Raw genomic sequence first — 8,122 nt, forward strand, 5'->3', positions numbered from 1 at the left:
GCAGAATTACCCAAATCCTTCCACTCAAAACAAAAACAAATCTATGGTTACAAAGAGTAGATTAAAACCACCTGCAATTAACTGACATTTCAGTTTCCTTTACTTGAAATGTTAAAGTGTTCTCAATTCAAGTACCATACACAACACCAGACCCTTGAAAACTGGTGGGAAAATAAAGAATAGAGTCTTTTTCCCAAGCCATGCTCATAGATGACATTTAAAGTAAATAATAGGAATGGTGCCACAATAAGAAGCCTTAGTTTCTTGACCTGCTTGGCTCAAGTGAAGAGTACAGATAAAGTATTTCATGGGAGAAAATGAATATTAACAGGCAACTACATTCTGACAAAATGGAAAAATAAGGGCTGACGATAAAGCCCAGTGGCAGAACACTTGACAAGCATGTGCACAGCCTTGGGATTTTTTTCCTGGAGCCATAAATTCATGTATGAGTACATACATGGGATATAAGGGTCTATTGAAGGCATCTTAAAATTGTTTGTTTCTTAATGAACCAAAGTCCTAATAAATCAGACCACACTAGAAAGGAACTATAAACATTGCACGTACGAGAAAGAATACCAGTACACTGAAAAGTCAGAGTTGATAAAGTTTAAGGTTCATGGACTAAATCCTTGAAGATGGCCTCCTTTCACACTATCTGCCTCTCTTCTTGCCATATTTCTTAAACCTTTTGAGCTAAAATGTGTCGATATTTTGTGTAAGCTCTAACAAATAAAGCTTGCCTGAAGATCAGAAGCCAAAGCCAAGCACTAGTTAGCCATAGAGACCAGGCAGTGGTGGCACATACCTTTAATCCCAGCACTTGGGATCTCATGCCTTGCCTTTAATCCCAGCACTAGGAAGGTTGAGACAGGAAATGATACAACTGGCTAGAGAAAAGGAATATAAGGCGGGAGGAGACGGGAGTTCTGTTATTTTAAGCTGAGGAGCTGGTGAGGTGAGAAGAGTCTGTGGCTTGTTCCTTTTTCTCTCTGATCTTCTAGCATTTACCCTGATAGCTGGCTCCAGATTTTTAATAAAAGCAATTAGGATTCATGCTACACTAAATTTATTCATAGGATAAAGAAAATGATACTTACCTTACAGGGTCACTGTAGTCATGAAACAAAACATATAAATATAAAATAATGTATACATTCAGGGTAGGCAATCAGGTAATGTCAGCCATGTTTTCTATCAAGTGATAGGAAACATGCATTGAAGTTAATGAATTGTATAGGGTCAATCACTGTGAATTTCTTTATATTGCTTGCTTTATAAATATACATATGCAAGTGCTTGGGGAATTTAAAAACACCCACTACACAAAGGTGCAAAAGCCCTATACCTTTCAAAATATTAAATAGTAAAGAAAATTGGTGCTGTGGGATGTTCTGTATGTCAAATGTGTTGCTCTGATTGGTCAATAAATGAAACACTGATTGGCCAGTGACTAGGCAGGAAGTATAGGTGGGACTAACAGAGAGGAGAAAAGAAAGAACAGGAAGGCAGAAGGAGTCACTGCCAGCCACCGCCAGGACAAGAAGCATGTGAAGATGCTGGTAAGCCACGAGCCACATGGCAATGTATAGATTTATGGAAATGGATTAATTTAAGATATAAGAACAGTTAGCAAGAAGCCTGCCATACAGTTTGTAAGCAATATAAGTCTCTGTGTTTACTTGGTTGGGTCAGAATGGCTGTGCGACTGGCGGGTGACAAAGATTTGTCCTGACTGTGGGCACGGCAGGAAAACTCTAGCTACAAATTGGCTCATACGTTTACTCAGCATCAAGATGCCAGAACAATGTCAGGATAGCTCTTTGGAAAATAAAAGTATGAGTTGAATTTTCAGTAGGTCCCTTGGTATCTTACATATGCCAGATGAAAAAATACTTATCTTTATGGCTGCATGTGGTACTTGGAAGGAAAATAATCCCAAGTCATGCAATTTTCAAGGAAGCAACAATAACTTAATTATACCCTTGTTGATCTTAAAGTGAAGCATGAAAAATAGCCTTGGAAATTTCCAAAGATACCCAAGTACTCCTAGTGAGAGCAGTAGGGAGCAAGAGAATCTGGCAGCAGCAGTACATTAAAAAGCTATTTACATCTTGAAAGACAAGATTTAATTAATAGTGTTACAGCTGTGAAGTCAATATGCAGATTTGAGTTCCAAGCACAAGGGACCATTATATTTATTTAACATGTCACATAGTCCAATGATCTCCCATTTTATGCTAATGCATGGTAATAAACATACATCCCCAAGTATTGACAGAATCTTGTGGATAGCTGTTACTTTTACTACTAATGAACATGATAATAGCAACCATTTATTGCATTCTTATAATATGCTGCCCTTTAATAGATACATTTCATACTTTGTTCCATTTATTTTTTTTAACAACCCAACTAGATTGATGCTAACATTATCTTTATCTTACATGAAAGGAAACCAAGGTTTTAACAAAATGGGTAATCAGCCATGGGCTGTGCTTTCTGTGAAACAGTCAGTTGTCACTATCTTCCCCTTCAAAAACATTTCTGCCGGGCAGTGGTGGCACATGCTTTAATCCCAGCACTTGAGAGGCAGAGCCAGGTGGATCTCTGTGAGTTCGAGGCCAGCCTGATCTATAAAGTGAGTTTCAGGAAAGGTACAAAGCTACACAGAGAAACCCTGTCTCAGAAAAAAATTAATTAATTAAAAAAAAAATAAAGTCTGAAAACATCTAGAAAGATTGAGTCCTGAGCAATCTTATTGCTGTTTAATTCTTCTGTGCCACTGGTGATACAGAAGTAATCTTGGACAAATATCTTTGAAGGAATGGTAGGAAATAGTCTAATAGTCTAATATTCTACTATATGTCTTGTGGCATAGTGTATTTTTTTTCTCATTACTATCCAGAAGAAAAGCTTGAGTCTTTATTCAAAGATAGTATACATGAAACAAACAAACAAAAAATGCCTTAAAAATTGAGAAATGAAGTCAGCTAACAGCACAATTATCATCCTGTGAGAAAACCTACAGATGAAGTAAAAACTAATACAAAAGATTTGTTAAACAAAGGGATTAATCTATTTACTGAAATCAAACCAAAGAAAAATATTTTCAAACATCAAACAAGTATTTTTGCCTCAGTAGTAAAGCAATTGACTAGCATGAGCCTTGCCTGGGTTTCACTCCAAACACAAAAATTGTCTAGAGTAATGGATAATCTAAGATATTTTAAAAAATTGTAAAAGCAAATAAACATTCTTAAAGAAAGCTGAGTAATAGTGATGATTTAAAACTAACTCATGTGGACATAGGCCAAAAAGGATAAAAAGCAAACAGAAATCAAACAGATCTGAATGAAAAAGGTTATTCTTCAACTCTGAGTCAAAACCTATGCAGTTTGAACAAAGGAACAACATGTTCACATTTTACATATTTAAAGCATAAGCTGGACAGTGCATCAGGATAAGAGCATCAGGATAAGGCCATCCCCAGGTGAATATGGAATTCAAGGCTACCTTGGCCAGACCCATAATTAGTAAGTCTGGCTTGAAATTTTTAACCCACATATTTTATACTACTTTTTCAAATCGCAACCAACATTAGCATCTAGTAGTTAATAAAAAAAGATCTCAGCCAGGTATATGAGCACATACTTTAATCCAGGGCTCTGGAGTCAGAGGTAAGCAGATCTCTGAGCTTGAAGCCAACCTTCTCTACTCAGCAACCCCAGGCCCATCGAGGATACATATTGAGACTGTTTCAAAGAACCTAAAACAAAGGCCAGGCATGCTGGTATAAGCCTTCATTCCCAGCACTTGAGAATCAAACAGGAGGATCTGTCTGTGAGTTTAAGGCCAGCCTGGTCTACATAACAAGCTCCAGGACAGCCAGGGATACACAGAAAGAATGTGTCAAAAAAAATCAAAACAAGGACTTTTTTCATTACATCAAAATATGAAAGTTCTTTTATTACTTAACCCTCAAATGTCTTTTAAACTCAAGTGTTTTCAATAGGTGCGGCCTTTAATGGTATTGATAAAGATTCAAAATGATTCTTCTAAACCACTAATATTAAATGCAAAAATATTTTATGCATCCTCTATTCATAATAGCCAAAGAATTCCAAGCATCATACTTTGCAAATATTTCTATTATGGCTACCAAAACAGATTAGTTCTGTGAGGTCAGAACTTTTCAGAACATGCTGTTTTGTCATACAAATACAGAATAACAAATTGAACAAAACATTAAATTCTGTGTAAATTTATTCACCATACATATCCTAAGTATTCTTTAAATACTAATACTGAGCTAGGGCGAGCAGAGAAGGAGGCACAGTGACCAAGGCCCAACACTGCTGAGCGAGTCAGCATGGCACTCACCTAACAGCCACCAGAGGCTGCAGGAAGCACCCTGAGGAGCAGCACAGAGCAGCAGCTGGTTCTGGCAAGAAATTGTTCACCAAGGAGCTGGATCAGTGGATCAAACAGCTGAAAGAGTGCAAGCAGATCTCCAAGTCCCAGGTCAAGAGCCTCTACGAGAAGGCTGAAGAAATCCTGACAAAAGAATCCAACATGCAAGAAGTCAGATATCCAGTCACTGTGTGTGAGGCAGTGTGCACGGGCAATTTCATGACCTCATGGAACTCTTTATAATCAATGGGAAACCATCAGATACAAATTACTTGTTTATGGGAAACTATGTGGACAGTTGAAATAGTTACACTGCTTGTAGTTCTTAAGGTTCTTTACTGAAAGATCATGACAGCAGACAGATCACACAAGTTTATGGTTTCTATGATGAGTGTTTAAGAAAACACGTCCTCTCACTGCCTTGGTGAATGGGTAGATCTTCTGTCTACATGGTAGTCTGTCTCCATCCATAGATACACCGAATCACATCTGAGCACTTAACATTGGGATGGACACTAGGAACATGAGGGTCCATAGAATTCATTCTTCCACTTAGCAGTGTACTTGGAAACATGAAGTATCCACCTCTGCCAGCTATAAAAAGTGATTGAGAATTGATCCCTTTTGAATACATCTGATCAAATAATATGGAATTTATCATATTCATATATCTATTTGTAATAAGGGATTTAAACTGAGCTTTGTGGCTCACATCTATAATTCTAGCACTTGGGAGGCTGAGGCAGGAGGATTGCAATGAGTTTGAGACCAGTCTGGCCTTCTTCAGCACTATAGACAATAGTCCTTTTTTTTTTTTTTTTTTTTTTTTTTGGTTTTTCGAGACAGGGTTTCTTTGGGTAGCTTTGTGCCTTTCCTGAACTCACTTGGTAGACCAGGCTGGCCTCGAACTCACAGAGATCCGCCTGCCTCTGCCTCCCGAATGCTGGGATTAAAGGCATGCACCACCACCGCCTGGCTGACAATAGTCCTGTTTTTATGAGATCTTACAGAAGCAAGGAAATCTATCTGTTACAAAAGCAACATTGTCTCGGGACACTCATCACAGCATAAACACAAGACCCACAACATCAACTCCATAGGAAATACTTCACCTATTTGAACTGATGCTCTATATCAAACATGTTAAATGAGAGGTTAAAAAATATTTCTAGCCAGAAGACTCAACATGAGCAAGAAGATAACAAAATCTTAATGTTGATAATGACTATACTTATAAAATCAAAATCTGTTTTATAATCTGTACAAAAGGAAAGATAGCTACATTGAGGTTGGTATAGGAAATGTAGTACTGAGTTCTCACAGTAGTGAGAAAACTAGTCAGAGGCAGAGTCTACAAAGCCGTTAAGGCAAGGAATATACAGAAATCATCTCTGGAGGTTATAGAAGAAGTGCTCAGATAATTTTTACTGCTCAACTGAGTCATATGCCATTTGTTGCACATTAAGTCTCACTAAAGTTTTCATGAAATTTCTTAAGAATCGGTGCCACATGGCTAAGAAAGGCATCCATACATTGGGAGTCAAATTTGGGGAATCAAACTTCTAGGTGAAAAAATGGAAGCCACAAGCTGAGGTAGTAATTGTCATACCTGATAAAGTAGACTTCAAACCAAAATCAGTCCGAAGAAAGTAGACTGCTATGGACTAATCAAATAATAGATATCCAGAGGATATAACTAATGTGTGTGTGTGTGTGTGTGTGTGTGTGTGTGTGTGTGTGTGTACCAAATCTTAGAACACAAAAATAAAGGGAGATTTTAATACCTCATTCTCATACCTAGATGATTTTTCCAAATTAAAAATAAACAAGTAAACTTCAGAGTTAAATTACATCATGGATCAAATAGACAACAGATATCTACACAACATGATAGGAAAAGAACATTCTTGTTAGCGGCACACAGAACTTTCTCTAAAACTGACCACATGATAGGCCAGAAAATAAGACTCAAATTGAAATAATTCTCAGCATCCCATCAGACTAGAACAGTTTAAACTAGAAGCCAATAACCAATCTCAGGAAATACACCAATACTTGGATAGCAAACAATACATTTTGGAGTGGAGAGTAGGTCAGTAAAGAATCAGGCTGGAAATTAAAATTCCATACAATCAAATGATAATGAAAGGACAATGGACAAGAACCTCTGGGACACAGACCAGGCAATCTTAAGTGTGAAGTTTATAGTTATAAATATTCACACTAAAAACTCAGAAAGACTGGTGTTGTGGGATATCGGTTTAATGATGCAGAGATGTGTTGTATTCTTTTATGTTGCATTTGTTTAACTCTTTAAAGTTGTGTTACTTTGCCGGCCTAAAACACCTGATTGGTACAATAAAGAGCTGAACAGCTAATAGCTAGACAGGAGAGAGAAATAGGTGGGGCTTCTAGTCAGAGAGAATAAATAGAAGAAGAAAGAGAGGATGAAGAAAGAAAAGGAGGATAGGATGATGTCACAGGTCAATCACACAGCCATACAGCAGATACAGAATAAGAATAAAAGAAAAGATATATAGAAATAGAGAAGGTAAAAGTCCAGAGGCAAAAGATAGATGGGATAATTTAAGTCAAAAAAAAGCTGGTTAAAAACAAGCCAAGCTGAGTCCAGGCATTCATAAGTAAGAATGAGTCTCCATGTATTTATTTGAGAGCTGAGTGGTGGGCCCCAAAGAACAAAGAAAAAAAAACTATAGACTGGGGCAATTGCTCAGTGGATAAAGTACTTACTGAACAAGTGAGAGGGTTTGAGTTTGGATCCTTGGAGACTACAAAAATGTCAGATGGGTATGACAAGCATCTGTAATTGCTGCTCTCTTGGAAGGCAACAACAAAGAATCTCTGGAGCAAGCTGGCTAGCTAGGGTAACCATATAGGTGAAATTTTGATTTAACTGAGAGACTTTGCCTCAGTGAATAAAGTAAAGAGTGATTGATGAAGAGTCCCAGCTGTGGAGGCCCACAAAGGTTTTCTGGTGAGATCTGAGCTTGCTTTACCCAGCAGAGCTGCATTAGAAAACTGCTTGACCATGTGCATGGTTACCAGGTGACTGCAAGGGTCTACACTTGGCTGAGTGAGGGAGAGGTCTTTGCTCCACCCATTGGCATTCCTATAAATAGCCCTTTAGAAGAGACAGCAGGGGCAGGGTCCAGGCCCTCCCAAGGATATCCTGTGTTAATATTTCTCCTCCCTCTATCCTTCTACCTAATATCTCTTATCCCTCTCTCCTCAAGAGTACCCTATCATAATATGTAGGAGCCTGTCTCCCAGCTAGTCTCCCACACTCAGCATCAAACCTTGGGCCTCCACACACCTTACTAATACACAAGCAAAGGAAGAAATTCAGAGAAGTGTCAAATAAATTACCTAACCTCCACAAAAGTAAGGAGTCAAACCCAAGCACAGCAGATGGCAAGAATTATAAAGATCATGAAAGAGATAAATTAAAAACTGAAATAGATACTAGAAATTATATATATATATCTTTGATTAAATATATTTTTAATCAAAAGTTTGTTATTTGAAAAAAATTAACAATATTGACTAACCCCTAGCCAACAGTAGCCAAAGTAAATAGGGAGAAGACCAAAGTTAATAAAATAAAAGATAGAAAGTTGTTAAAACAGAACCTAATGAAATCCAGAAAATTGTCGGGGCATACTTTGAAAACTATATTCTAACAAAT

At 37.6% G+C, this 8,122-nt stretch overlaps 1 pseudogene; it reads left to right on the top strand.

Moving 5' to 3' along the window:
* Nucleotides 1-1,699: 1,699 nt before the first annotated feature.
* On the top strand, nucleotides 1,700-4,972 carry LOC114699063 (annotated as a pseudogene).
* Nucleotides 4,973-8,122: the final 3,150 nt, after the last annotated feature.

The sequence above is a fragment of the Peromyscus leucopus genome, chromosome 2 (assembly GCF_004664715.2).
Source record: "Peromyscus leucopus breed LL Stock chromosome 2, UCI_PerLeu_2.1, whole genome shotgun sequence".
NCBI classification, from domain to species: Eukaryota; Metazoa; Chordata; class Mammalia; order Rodentia; family Cricetidae; genus Peromyscus; species Peromyscus leucopus.